Source organism: Lissotriton helveticus, chromosome 11 (assembly GCF_964261635.1).
Source record: "Lissotriton helveticus chromosome 11, aLisHel1.1, whole genome shotgun sequence".
Classification (NCBI taxonomy): domain Eukaryota; kingdom Metazoa; phylum Chordata; class Amphibia; order Caudata; family Salamandridae; genus Lissotriton; species Lissotriton helveticus.
In genome coordinates this window covers 597,035,854-597,051,319 of record NC_136072.1, presented here as the reverse complement: position 1 = coordinate 597,051,319, position 15,466 = coordinate 597,035,854, and the positions used below count along the sequence as shown (strand labels likewise).

Genomic DNA, 15,466 nt, shown 5'->3' with positions numbered 1-15,466 from the left:
GCTGGCAGTGTGCTTGATTGATCAGCAACACATCAGCTGTCATACAGTACGAGTGCCTCCTTTATTTATTTCCTCAGCACTGCAGGTCTCCCAGAAGTTGAACTGGTTGAGTTACAGAGCATGTTATGGGCCACTTTCCTATCCCAACTGTTGTCCCCAGTAGTGTCTCCTACTGCAAGGTGGAACAGTGAATGCCTGTGTGGGGGGTCGTGCCCATCATAAGGCCTTCACTGTCCCACTATGCATTGCAGCAGCCAGTGCTTAATCTGTTATAAAAATGATCTTTGGAGTTTGCCGCCCACTTCCACTCTTGGTGCAGTCCACTTCCACCACTGACATGTCCACTGCCTACAGTTAGAATAAAAGAGTGACACTGCAAACAGACCTTGAGTAGGACATTTGTATACACATAACCAGGATTTTTAGATGGCTTCCAGTTTTGTGGGGCAGCTAAATTTGGGTCAGAGCAGAACAACTACATGCAAGGAACAGTTTTCAGCAAAAAACATGTACTTAGCTAATGTTGTGGGGCAGAAGCATACAATTCTCTTCTACAAACTTCAATTAGTTACTTTCTTGACAGTAAGTGTTAGAAGTTACTGGGTATATAAAAAAAAAAGATCTTGATTTCTCTACGTTTGTTGAGTAGCTAATCACGGATGCCCTATATTGCACTTTATGTGATTTGACAGCTGTAAATGCCTACTTCATGTTACCCAGATGTAACTGTCTGCACCTAATGGAAATTTAGACGGAAACTGCCTACAGGAGCAACCTTCTGGCTACAGCCTTCGACTGGCAGGGCCTTTAGCCTGGGCTGGGCTCTGAGATGGGGGTGCCAGCAAGCCTTCAGGTGTCCCAGACTGCAGCACACTGCTTCTGGGATGTGCACACCCAGGGCCTGCTACTGCTATTTGAGGCCTGGGCCAGACTGAGAACACAAAGCAGCCCTGGCAGTTCTATCAGACTGTCCCCACGGGGTAGGGAGTGGGTTCAGGAGGTGGGTGAAGGCGCTAGTGTGAATGAAGCACTGCTGCTTAACTAAAATGGCCCCCACTAACAAAAACGGCCCTCATTGCAACAAAAACCAGCTCCCACATTTCCAGGTAACCCTTGTACCATATAGTAGGCACTTATAGGTAAGTTAGCTTATGCCAGTTGTGGGTGAACCAAAAAGGCATGTACCTTTTACGTCTCAGCGCCCTGGCATGGAGGCATGTTTGGCAGGACTCAGTGCAATTTCAGAGTCGAAAAACGAGGAACAGCATCCTTCCAAAGGTTTGGGGGTCATCGTGCAAAAAGAGGCATTTCCTTAGCAGGTTTCTTTGGGAAAAATGATATCCCTGTGAAGGAAAAAAAGAAAAGGAATACAATGCAATTTCACGGTGTGCCTCGATTTCCCTATTGGAGAATTGAACCATGAGAAGTATTTCTCATTGAGGAAACAGCAACATTTGTAAAAATCGCATGACTTACTTGGTAGCATCTCAGGAAAGCTTCGACTGGTGTAGATTTCTAGTCCTAGTGCATGCCAAACTAAGCATTGGAAATCTGCACCTAGATAGGATGCACTCTTTTAGGTTACAGATTTACAAATCTCCTGGTAAATCTGGCACGTGGTGTCGCGGGCTGATAGCGTGCAACAAAATGTGTCAACGTCTTTTTTTCTATGTATACCTTTTTTACACAAGCACCGAAACCTTATTGGACCTAGTGTAAGCTTTCTTCACCAAACAGTGCTAATCAAAATGGAGCACTGACAGAAAGAAAATGCTCAACATACATCACTCCAGAATATAACTGTCTATGGTGTAAGACAAGCTACAAAAGAATGACATCATTTGGAAAGGGATGAAGGAACGCCAGAAATACCCATCTTTAAATACAAAACCAGTTAAATATGGCCGCTACTGGAAGCTGGCTGCCAGCATATCGGCTTTTGAACATCTACTAAACAGTTGTGGGAAAATGTCCGCTTGTCATTTGCCTTTGTTGCTTTCTAATAGTGTCTGTCTATTGCAATAAGTTGGTTTTCTAATGTAACCAATAACATTCCTCTTTTTTTGCTCTGAGAACATCTGTATAATCCAATGTACAAACTATATAAACATTTTTACCTGGGCAACTGGATGTTAAGCTCTTGCAGGGATCGAACACTCTTCATGCCTGTTTTTATTGAAACATGGCATTCTACCCCAACAAGTATTTTACAAGTTTGTGTGCAGCTTCCAAAAAAGACATAACATTAAATGTCTACCGTGCCTATTTTTGGTATTATTCCAGGTGAAATATAAAAGTGCCTAGAAGCCACTGAATTCACAGAGGCGGTGCGGTTTATAAAAACTGGCATGCACAATGATAGTGTGGCCAGAGTCGTTTTAAGGCAAGGGCAAAGTGGGCTCTGGCCCAGGGCCCCAGCCTTTCAGGAGGGCCCCTTTTAGAGCCACATCTATAAAAAAGAATGTTTTAAATACCTTTCTCCTTTAATTTATTTTTAATGTGGGTGATGTGCCAAAGTCTCTTTATTACAGACATTTTGCAGAGAAATGTTATAAAACCATTACAAAAAGTTATTTTAGATCAAAACAGGTACTTTCATATGAGAATTGGGAGGGTGTCACTGAGATTATTTGCAGTAATATTAGTGAGCTGCTGCTGCTGTGTTACAATATAGAAAACTCAAGTCACTATCCTGAATATTAGATGTAAACACATTTATAACTTGGACCAGTGTCCTTTGCACCGTCAGTAACCTGGCCAAAGAGGGCATGAAAGAGCTGGAATAGGTTCATAAATTCAAAGCTGTTCCAAACAGGTGCCCCCAAAATAATTTTGGCCCAGGGCCCCCAAAATCCTTAAAATGTCCCTGAGTGTGGCTGAGTTTCCGGTCAGATATCCGCTTTCTATAACTGCTCTCACGCACATCCATTCCGCCAGAAATTACACACTTACCGAATTTACAAAATTGGAATGGTTCACCCTGATTTAAGCGAAACACCAGGGGTACATCCCCGCACGACACCGGGCAACCAAGTAAATCATGTAAGCAGCGGCCGTGCTTTGGAGTGGCAGGGCAAGTGCAAAGGCACTAACTCTGTGGAACACCAAAATAAATACCTGTACATTTCAGGAATTGTCCTCGTGTGTGCCATGAAATGGAAAAACGGTCTACTAGTGAAATGGACACAGCTCGCCACGTCCCTCAAAGACCGAATCCCGACAGTAGGCGCTGATAGCGTCTCCCCTCCGTTTCTATGGAAGCAGACAGCTAACCAGCGAGCAGACACGCCCCCCGCGCTGCAAACCCCGCCCTCCAGGCAGCGCTGCCAAGGCTGTGCCCTGCAAAAAATGCCTTCCGTTTGAAGGTATGGTTTTACTCGCCTCTTACAACATTTTCAAATGATTGTTGGGACTGGTGACACAATTTAAGTGTCTCACCGAGCAAACAAAATCCACCTAACACAACGGACTGTACCCATAGGTCATTACAAGTTCACAGACTCTGGCCTCGGACAGCCGAGCAGTTCTTGAAAAGACACATAACTTGCAACCTCAGTTATTATACAGCAGAACTACCACTCAGGTTACAGCGACTTAACTGGCATTCATTTTACAGCAGATCGGGTTGCACCGATTTCACAGGAATTCGCATTTAGACATCAGAGCTATGTTTCAGAATTCACAAACTTTAAATGCCCATGCCATGCAAAGCAGAAATGTCCCTCGAGTGAGACAGAACATACGCACGTTGTCAATATTTTAGTTACTTCATTATAGTTTAATCGAGATTCAGTTAATAAATTCAGACGAACTGATAATATCAAATCGAAAATAACCACAAAGACACACAAATGTTCCTACTAAATAAATACAAAACGGTTTGACGACTTGTTTAGCGGAGTAATAACTATAAAAATTCAAATGTGAGTATCTTTATATACTTATGCTCCGCGATGACTAGCAATGTATCTGCAGTGAAGAAAGAAAAGCTTCCGAGAATGAAACACGATATGGGCGATTGTCTCTGCTTTCAAATAGTCGACAGGTTCTGCGTCACTTGTTATACCATCAGGATTTGATCTCCACCGTTATAGTATGATTTTAATCAGGGCTTTGAATGGGAGGAAAAATCTGGGGGGAGGGTGGGGGTCTCTCTCAAAGGGGCGTGGCCCATGTAATTAAGGGCGTAGCTTAAAAACACCTAAACTAAAAAACTGTGCTGCCCTACTGGTATTTTGATGCTTCTGTCATTGCATCCAGCTATATAATACAAGTAGCATACTACCTACAATAAACCAGGGCTATTGGCTTTGTCAATGGTTGCATAAGATAAATAAGTAACAACTATGGCTTTGTCGTATATATTATTGAAAATACTTCAGTTCTGAAATGATGAGACTGAGAAATAACTATAACGATTCTCTTCGAAGTTCCATCAAAGGCAGTGAAGGGTTGTACTGCTGCAGAGTTGTTACATTTTTTTCAGTGGGTGTGGGCAAAAATGGAGAGGCCGATAGGGACTGGTCTCAGCATCTGCTTTTTAGAACTGGCGGCGCTGAGCACCGGCAGGTCCCAGCCCACTTAAAGCCCTAATTTAAAAATTCTCTTTTCTTACAGATAACAATTTTTAACAATTGTAATTTTTATTGTTCAGCTCCTAGGGAATGTAATGCTCCTAGCATTCAAATAAAAACGCTAAAAAGCCATTGACGTCAGGTAATATCGAGTGCTGACACTACGTAATTAATTAACATGCAAAGTAAAAAAAAAAAAAAATCTAATGGCAACAGCCCAAACTACTTTAAAACAATATCAGACAGCACTTCTATGGAGGCCCAAAAACAGAGTCCATCATTAATACAATCTAGAATAGGCAAATTCCAGCCGCCTGAACGCAGTTTATCATCACAGGACACAATTGAAGAATATCTCTTTTGTGGAGGAGTTTAGGAGGGCCCCAGATGGACTCATGTGGAGGTGTGAAGCAACTCCCACTTATTATGTACTTCGGATAGGGCATATTTTATGCTGCTGTTCTCGACAGTCATGGAATGAGGAACTATGCATTATGAGTTGATGTTCTCTTAGCTTGACTGAATGTTGAAACTACTATTTTTGGTACTACAGAGATTTAGGGCCTGATTTAGAACTCAGCAGATGGGCTACTCCATCACAACATCCTGTCCACTGAAATATAAATCCCATTACATCCTATGGATTTATATTTCGGCTGATGGGATATCCGTCATCGTTGTGACAGAGTAACTCGTCCGCCGAGTTCTAAGTCCTGAAGTGGACTCCTCACATTTTGCTAGAGGAAAACTAAGGGCCATATGTACGAAGGCATTTTGCATTTCCTAACAGTGCGAATCGCAATTTTGGGCTGTTAGGAAATGCAAAATGCAATTTTGGTAACTATGAAATGCATTTGCGGTGGTGCAAAATACGTTTTCTACCTCGTATCGATCGTGTTTTGGAAATTGAAAAATAGGGAAATCGCAATTATGGGTTTCCAAAATGGGAATCCCTAACCATATGTACAAAGGATTTCCTAATTGTGACTAGTCACAAAACGACTATTTAGGAAATGCAATTACCATCAATACTGGTCACATGGTAACCAGTTGCAAACTATAAAAAGGCACCCAAAATGCATCTGTTTTTTTCACAATGGCGTCCTTGTCTGTTTTTGTCAAAGAGGATGAGGATTTTGGCTCGTAGACAGAGAAGGAGGAGACAGGAGAGGATATTTAGGGTGAGAGGCACCCTGTTTGAACAGACAGAAGAGAAGATTTTTGAGTAGTACAGGCTCAATAGTGAGATAACCCTGGTCTTAATAGCTTAATTACAGCTCCAGCTTCAGACCCCAACACTCAGAAACAAAGCAATCCCACCACATGTAAAGGTACTGTGTTGCCTGCCCCTTTTAGCTTCTGTCAGTTACCAAGGGGCATAGAAGTGGTGGGGGGGGTGTCACAAAGTGCTTTTTCCAGGTTCTTTCACATATTCCTGGACATTATGGTTAGCAAGATTAACCTATACATTAATTTCCTAAATAGCCCCATATCATTGCAACAGACCAAATTAATGCTCTACTGGGTAGCACACTACCCCAATGTCATTGGCTGTATTGATGGCACACATATTGCCACATGTACCCCATCAGCTAATGAATTCATAAACAGAAACAGGAAATATTCACACTCACTCAATGTACAGGTAGTGTGTGATGCATCCTGTATCATATCAGACTTGTAGCCAGATTCCCAGGTTCCACCCATGACTCCTTCATGTTCCGCCATAGTGGAGTACAAAACCGACTGCCACAGGGTAAATTTGGGGATGGTTTTCTACTAGGGGATAGATTCCGATCTCGGGCAGAAGGCCTCCGAACGCAATCCAGTGGGAAAAAGGTACGAGTCGGAAACGTGTATCCGGACCTACTCGGACACCTGTACGAGCGAGAAAGTACAATGCAACTGTACGCGTCTCTTCTGACCGAACCGTTTCCGGATCCGACCCGTTCCAACTGACTAGTACGGACAAGAATCGTACCGCGCAGCAGAGACGTTTTTACGACCGAGCGAGTACGATGTACGCGTCGGACAGCCGGATCGAGTCTGTTTCTGGCTCGCAAAATGTCTGGGAAGCTGCCTTTGGGGGTCCGCGTCCGACCCCCCGTCACCCGCAGCCTTACGACTCGGACACAGGAGGAGACCCAAGGGACTCCCCAACACAGGCATGTACGGTGCGGATGGCACCAACGCGTACCCACTGTAGGAGGGCCCTTGTGCGAGATGTACCCATTCAGTCAATGGGAGCCCATGTACACGTTGTACGCCCGGCTCCCATTGACTTCTACGGGAGCCTGACCAAACCGAATCCGGCATCATGCAGCCGCATCGTACTCACTCGGTCAGACTGCAGGGGTCTGGCTCGTTCGAAAAACACTCTGGATCCTGCTCGGTTGGAGAGCTTTCCGACCCAGATCGGAATCGGCCCCTAGGTAAGAAAATTGCAGACTCAATGAATACAGTGCCCAGAACTGTTTGTGTAATGTGACCTAATGGTTTTCCTTATCATGCTCTTAAGGAAAAAGTGCATATGCCTTGCGTGCCTGGATACTCGCACCATACCTGACTCCAAGGACAAGAGGTGAAAGGTAGTACAACCGGGCAAACAGGACAACGCTTTCCATCATTGAGAGAGTCATTGGGATACTGAAGTCCAGATTCCGCTGCTTCCACAAGAGCAGCGAAGCACTACAGTACAGACCTGAGACATGCTGTAAGATCATCGCCATGTGCCACAATATCGCAATGAGGAAGTGTTGGAAGGTGGTTTATTAGTTGGTGTAGGTAGGTAGGTATCTACACTTAGTAATACCACACCCAGAAGAAAGGTGAAGTCAAGGTCTCAACAAGTTAATCCTCGCTCAAACCTTAGTACTTTGGCTGCAAGCAGACAGCCTTAACTTAGGAGACTGGTGTGTAAAGCATTTAAAAACACCAACAGATTAAATAAGTAAGACAAAACACACAATAAAAACCCATCACCAATTTCAGAAAATAAAAAACATTTTTATGATTAAAATGACACCTAAACGACAACAATCCAATGTAGAGAACTGGAGATATGAATTTTTAAAGAATAAATACTTTCGAGTACCTAAAAGTCAAAAGCACCAACTGAGGACATCTGATCGCGCTTAACCGGGACAAAGTCAACGTTTTAGGATGACCACAGTGGAGCACTGATCGGATATAATGAGCTGTAGGGCCCGGTCGATTTTTTACCTTCTGACATAGACACTTTTTTGGAGCTTTTTCTCTCAACGTCGACCGATGCTCAACATTAGGCCAGCTTGTGATTTGACAATGGTTGCTTGCTTCAGCGCAAGGCCTGGGTGAAATCCTGGAGGTTTTGGAGCTTTCAGTAGGACGAACCTGAATTTCAGGTCGGGTCGCAGTTCGACGTCAGTGACTGGACTCTCGACGAAGGGTCAGTCAATTTATGGAGCTTTTTGACAAAAATTCTCCAATTGATTCCAAATTCTGGATCTTCTTCCATAAGGTCCTTTTGGGCTCTTGAGGGGTACACAACACTAATCCAAGGTTCCAGAATCTCCAAGTTGCTCCTTGGGAAGTTGGGACTACAAGGCCCACAATGCACCTGGCCAAATCCTTAAAAGTCCACTGAATGCTGTCCAGCTGGGTTTTTCTTGGTGGAGATGATGAAGGTGGAGCTCTTTCAACCTGTGGCTTTCAGGGAGTCGACTCCTCAAACGGCAAAGTCCTTCTTTTGCTGGAGACCATAGTGTGCAGCAGGCACAGTTCTTCCAAGGGCAGTCCTCTTGCTGCAGGCCAGGGGTTCAGCATGGCAGTCCTTCTTCCTCTTGTTTCTTCCATGCAGGGATCTGAGTTGCTGGGCAGCTCTCCTGTGCTTACTTTCCTTAACAATCCCTTCCCACCCCCTCTGCTAATTCAATTACAGGGCTCCCATCTGGCTGGGGGAGGGGTATTTCAGTGTGAGCCTGGTTCCTGTCCTCACTGTCTTTCTCCCTTTGAAGACCAGTTTGGCTACCCAGCCCCCTTCCTGCCTTTTGCTCTGCAGCAGCAGATCTTTTCCCACCAGATGTCTTCTGTGCGCCAGCCCAGGACACTTCATACATAATCAAGAGTGCTTGGCTCAGCCTGTCAATGGCTGGCCAATCAGAAAAATATTCAGGCACATCAGAAAAGATCTATAACGTCAAATAGAACATTGGAATGTGGAGAACTCCATTGACTACAATGGAGTGCTCCATGCTTCTACGAGCCGGTAAAAGCCTGCAGAGCAACATTCCAATGTTTCTTTTGTTCACAGCTTTTGCTGTGAACAAAGGCCTCTCGGAGCTCAAGGGGATTTAAACCCCCTCGGGCTCCGAGACGCCTTTGTTTTATTTGTTAGAACATTCTGCCCTCTAGTGGCAGAATGTTCTAATAGCCTTATAGCCCTTCGTAGTTGGGCTATACCGGCTATTAAAGTCCCGCTCCCTTGTTACCGCTGAAGCGGGCCTTTAATAGCCGGTATGGCCCGCCAAGGCGAGCTATAAGGCTATATTCTGTACTAGTTATAATAAATCTAACCTTGGCAAGTTGTTGGATTTATTCTATTATGTAGACACTTTGAAGTGACATGTCAGCTCACTCCTGTCAAAGTTACACTTTATTAAGGTTTAATAAAGCCATACCACGTTAACCCACTGAACTAATGCATTATAATGCTTAAAAACGAATATGGCAGGTTTTCCCTCACCAGGGCTTATAAAACATCTTTTATAATGTCTGTGCTTACTTTAACATGGCACTCTACCCTTGGATTACCTAGGGTAGACTTTAGGGGTGACCTATATGTAAAAATATATTAGTTTAAGACTTTGGACGTACGTTTAATTCCAAAGACGAATTTGGACATAGTTTTATTTTAAAAGCAGCTTGCAAGACAAAGCTGGCTTTTAAAATGACAGCAGGGTGACAATCCTTTGTGCAAACTTACCTGCCAATGCTGCCGCTGCTTAAACCGGTTGGAGGGGACCGCAACGCCGTACCTGCCCTCACGCTGCCCTCACGCTGCTCCCGCCTCCCGGACACCATTTCCCAGCATTGCCTGTGTTGCGCACGCATCGCGCGTCACCGGGAAGCGCCAGGAGGTGCTTCTTAAGCGCTCAAGGGCTTCCACAGTGCGGGTCTGACAATCCTTTGTGCAAACTTACCTGCCACTGCTGCCTCTGCTTAAAACGGTCGGAGGGGACCGCAAAGCTGCACCTGCCCTCACGCTGCCCTCATGCTGCTCCCACCTCACGGACGCCATTTCCCAGCGTTCCCTGTGTGGCGCACGCATCTCGCGTCACGGGGAAGCGCCAGGAGGCGCTTCTTAAGCGCTCAAGGGCTCCCGCAGCGAGAGACGCGCGCGGGCGTGCCCCGGCCAAGGGCGGGCCCGTCCGCGCCCGTCAGAGGCCGGAAGAGGCTGGACTGGGCCACCCCTCCAACATTGACATTGGAAAACCTAGTAAGCCTGGGTAACTGGACCTGGTAATAAGGGGGGGGTCTTTCATTCTTGCTAAAGGGACTGAACGTGGGACTGTGCTTCAAATCCACGTTGAACGTTTTCCATTGTAATCTGCTCAGTCTTCTACTTTTTGGGGATGAGTAAAGTCACTCACAAAGGGGGGGCAGGGCCAGGAGTGGTGGGGAATCTAGACGCCTTACTCACATGGGCTGAATCCGTGATAATACACGAGATTGAGCTGACTGAACGGAGGCTTTCACTGGATCCACTATGTTCATCTATAGGGCATGGTCCAGTGTTAGAGTCATCAGTTGCCCTAACTGTGAGCCCCCAATCATCCCCTGTGATCATAAGTAGCTCACAGATAGGCACTTCCAAACCATGCCCTGTGGACAACTCATCCTCCTCGCCCCCAGCCACCCCCACCAATATGCTCACTAGGCAGCCAAAGTTATCACAAGCCCCAGGAGGGAATGACCAGACAGAGAAAAGGAAAGCACGGAGTGCCCCCAAAGCCAGCCACCAGGTCTCACAGCAGGCTAAGAACAAGAGTGTGGTATCTGGTAGGGGAGGGTCCCAAGCTTCACCCACTGAGATTGATAACACCAAGGTGGGCGCTGTTAGTCTAGAACCATCTGCATTGGGGCCCGACATCCTGATTCTTTAAAGGCTCAGGATGATCTTTTAAAACGGATGGAAGCCAAGCTCTTAGCCCTGATTGATCCTCTTATGTCTAAATTAGAAGCTATAGACCGGAGTTTAATCAAAATAGAGCAGCACATAACAAAAGCCCAACCTACCTATCCTGAGAAAAGCCAGCCAGAAGTTATAGTTACCGGCCAGGTGGGAAATCTATCTGGGTCACCCCGTCATAATGCGGCCTGCCCACTCCCTTCCTTAGTAATTCCTCCAAAACCATCCATACCACTCTTACCATCGCACAATGCCCCATTGATTCGCAAGGAAGGGCCAAAGGACCCGGTGGGGAGACTACAGGGTCAGGGTGAGGATATGTCAACAGCAGCCCTGAACACGCCCCCCCCGCCTGCCGATTGGTCCCCGCGCTACCCGCCCCCCAGCGGACCCTCCCTCACCGCTCCCTTCTTATGACGCCCCCAGAGCGACCGCGCAGCGGACGCGCGCAGCGGGAGCACCGATTGAGCGCCGAAGGTGCGCCAAAGGTAAGCCCGTCTACGCCCGTCCGCGCCTGGACCGCGCCCAGCGCCAGGACCCCTGGCCCCCGCAGACCCCAGCCCACCCGCCGGACGTACGACGCCGCCACCCTCATCGCACTCAACGCCGGCCGAACCCCTGGATGCTACCGAGCCACCCCGAGACGCACCCACGGACCCTTCATCTGCCAGTCCTGCAAGTTCTCCTGCATCCGGACCTGCACTGCACCAGCGTCCACCGAGCAGAACACCAGCAGCAACAACCTGAAGTGCATCCTGCTCAACACCCGCTCCGTCCACAGACACGCCGTCGAGCTCTGGAACCTGCTCGACACCACAGACCCAGACGTCGCCTTCCTCACGGAAACCTGGATGAACGCCTCCTCAGCGCCCGACATCGCCATCGCCATCCCGGACGGCTACAAGATCATCCGGAGAGACCGCGTCAACCAGACAGGAGGAGGCATCGCCATCATTCACAGGAACACCATCCGCATCACGACCAACACCGACGACACCATCGCACCCGCCGAACACCTGCACTTCCAGATCCACGTCAACCCCAAGACCACCCTCAGAGGCACCCTCATCTACAGACCCCCGGGACCATGCACACAATTCAGCGAAGACATCGCCGACTTCATCAGCCCACACGCCCTCCTCTCCGCCGACTACATCCTCCTTGGGGACCTCAACTTCCACCTGGAGAACAACGACGACCGCAACACCACCACCCTGCTGGAAAACCTCGCAAACCTGGGACTCAAGCAGCTGGTGACCACCCCCACCCACCTCGCCGGACACACACTCGACGCCGTCTTCTCATCCAGCAAAGACATCGCCTTCAGCCACGCCACAGGACTCCACTGGACGGACCACAGCTGCGTCCACTTCACCTTCAGAAGAACGACGATCCACCACCACCAGCAACAGGTTGCCCGAAGAAGCTGGAACAAGATCACAGCCGACCAGCTCGCCGCTTCCCTGAGTCAGCACCCTCCCGCCAGCTCAGCGAACCCCAGCCAGGCCGCCGACAACCTCACGAAGTGGATCAGCAACTGCGCGGATGAACTCGCCCCTCTGAGGACCCCGCCCAGCAGACCCGGCAGCAAGAAAGCCCCATGGTTCACCGACGAACTCAAGAGCTCCAAGAAGAACTGCCGAGCCCTCGAGAAAGTCTGGAGAAGGGAAACAACACCGGACAACAGGACCACCCTCAAGCTTGCCACCCGGAAGCACCACCAACTGATCCGCGCCACCAAGAAAACTGCATTCAAGGACCGGCTGGACAACAACGCACACAACTGCAAGGAACTCTTCAACATCGTGAAAGAGCTCTCCAACCCCAACGCCGGAAACAACGACATCACCCCATCGCAAGACCTCTGCAACTCCCTCGCCTCCTACTTCCACAACAAGATCGCGGACATACACAACAGCTTCAGCATTCAACCATCGCACACAACGACCGCAGCAACGCCGCCCACCACCACCCTCCGCGCCTGGACTCCGATCAGCACCGATGACACCATCCGCATGATGAACTCCATCCACTCCGGATCTCCAACCGACCCCTGCCCTCACCACGTCTTCAACAAGGCCGACACCGTCATCGCACCCCACCTGCGGGACATCATCAACACCTCCTTCGACACCGCCACCTTCCCGGAGAGCTGGAAGCACGCCGAACTCAGCGCTCTACTAAAGAAACCAACAGCGGACCCCACCGAACTCAAAAATTACCGCCCCATCTCGCTCCTCCCGTTTCCAGCCAAAGTCATCGAGAAGACCGTCAACAAACAGCTGGCCGCCTTCCTCGAGACAAATGGATCCCTCGACCCCTCACAGTCTGGCTTCCGAGCCAACCACAGCACCGAGACCGCCCTCATCGCTGCCACCGATGACATCCGAGCCCTGATGGACAACGGAGAAACAGCGGCCCTCATCCTCCTAGACCTCTCCGCGGCATTCGACACTGTCTGCCACCGCACCCTAGTGCAGCGCCTCAGCAACGTCGGAATTCAGGAGAAGGCACTGGAATGGATCGTCTTCTTCCTCGACGGAAGAACACAGAGAGTCCGTCTACCACCGTACAAGTCAGAGGCCACCGAAGTCATCTGCGGCGTCCCTCAAGGATCCTCGCTGAGCCCCACCCTCTTCAACGTCTACATGAGCCCCCTCGCGCCCATCGCACGCCAACACAACCTGAACATCATCTCCTACGCCGATGACACCCAGCTGATCCTCTCCCTGACCAACGACCCCGCCGCTGCCAGAGCCAACCTTCACGAAGGGATGAAAGATGTAGCCGAGTGGATGACGACCAGCCGCCTGAAACTGAACTCAGACAAGACGGAAGTCCTCATCCTGGGCTCCTCGCCCTCCGCCTGGGACGACTCCTGGTGGCCCCCCGCCCTGGGCACCGCACCCACACCGACAGACCACGCACGCAACCTGGACTTCATCCTGGACTCCTCCCTCTCCATGACCAGACAAGTCAACGCCGTCTCCTCGTCAAGCTTCAACATCCTGCCATGCTACGGAAGATCTTCCGGTGGATCCCCATCGAGACCAGGAAGACGGTCACCAAGACCCTCGTCACCAGCCGACTGGACTACGGCAACGCCCTCTACGCCGGAACCACCGCCAAGCTCCAGAAGAGACTCCAGCGGATCCAGAACGCCTCAGCCAGACTCATCCTCGACATCCCCCGACGCAGCCACATCTCCGGACATCTGAGAGACCTGCACTGGCTCCCCGTCAACAAAAGGATCACCTTCCGTCTCCTCACCCACGCACACAAAGCCCTACACGATCAAGGCCCGAGCTACCTCAACAACCGCATCAACTTCTACGCTCCCAAACGCCACCTCCGATCAGCCAGCCACGCCCTCGCCGCCGTCCCCCGCATCCGAAGAACGACAACAGGAGGAAGGTCCTTCTCCCACCTGGCCGCCAAGACCTGGAACTCCCTCCCTCCCGACCTGCGCCTGACCCAAGACCACCTCTCCTTCAGGAAGAAGCTCAAGACCTGGCTGTTCGAGCAGTAGCAGCACCCCCCCCCCCCCCCCAAGCGCCTTGAGACCCTCCGGGTAGGTAGTGCGCTCTATAAATGTCCTTGATTGATTGATTGATTGAACAGATGTTTCTCTCCACCTTCCACCTGAGGCAACACCCTACACCATAGTACTGGCCAAATGTCCGAGACTTCAATTCGGAGAAGAGGAACATTGGTCTTCACTTAAGAACAAGACCATCCACTTTTTGAACACTAGGACAGGGCTTGGGAACCATCTCTTTACCGAATTTAAGATGGTTAGAAGGGTTGCTTGGGTTGGTCATTCTGATAAAGGCCTGGATGGAGACTGTGTAGTTTTAAGCTTCAGGTCTCCGAGCATGGTCCGGTGTATTCTGGAACGGGCAGTCTCCTTTAGGGTTAGTACAGAGGCTATTAATGTTTTCCCGCTGGGTCACTTTTATCAATCAGTTAGAAATCCCAGAGGGGCATTACAGAGGATACCCTTGAACCATCCAGGCCCTAATAATTGTGCAGTCCCGACCTCCAACAGGTACGAGGTACTTAGCTCGCTGGAGGATAATGATTGACTGTATCCTAATCTTGGTCCCATTACTCCTAGGGAATCCGTTACCAAGGACTCAGGAGAATATGAAATCATATCGAATATCCAGAGCCAAGGGGGTCCTCCTCTAATAATAATCGATCCACCGGAAGGCTCAAATATTTCAGAAGATGGACCTGGGGAATACGTTAGTCCAACTGAGACTATCTTGGATGGATTGAGCACACCGGTGGGCGAAATTGATCTTTGTGTAGTCCCTGGTGATAACCGGTTCCATCCAAGCAGTAAATCTGGCCCTGGTCCTTTAAATTTGGCTTTGGTTTCCTGGAATATTGCCGGGTTAAAGAATAAATTAATATCATCAGACTGGCTATCCTTTATCGAACATAACGATATTTTGATATTTCAAGAATCATGGTCAGTGGATCCGGAGTTTAGACAAGGCTATTTAAATTTCTTTAAGCCTGCTACTGCTGGTCAAAAGGGTACACCGATGGGGGAACTAACCATCTGGGTGAGACAGGATGATAGATATAAAGTTCAGCAGTTGGTCACTGGGAGTAACAATATCTTATTAATTAAAATTAAAATTCCGGATATCGAGGACCTTTTAATTTTTAATGTTTATGCTAGAGGGATGCCTGGAGGTAAAGCCTCTGACAT

The 15,466-nt window shown here is 48.8% G+C and overlaps 1 protein-coding gene across 2 annotated transcripts in view; it reads right to left on the bottom strand.

Annotated features, from left to right (window-relative positions):
- Positions 1–3,251, bottom strand: part of LOC144790985 (uncharacterized) — a 298,192-nt gene extending 294,941 nt beyond the window's left edge. The window contains exons 1-2 of one of the 2 annotated variants that reach the window (XM_078665606.1): positions 3,118–3,249; positions 1,186–1,343 (exon numbers count right to left, since the gene is read on the bottom strand). The gene's annotated coding sequence lies outside the window, so the exon portion shown is untranslated. Of the gene's footprint in view, positions 1–1,185; positions 1,344–3,117 lie in introns of both variants that reach the window. The other variant, XM_078665607.1, reaches the window with a different exon arrangement.
- Positions 3,252–15,466: the final 12,215 nt, after the last annotated feature.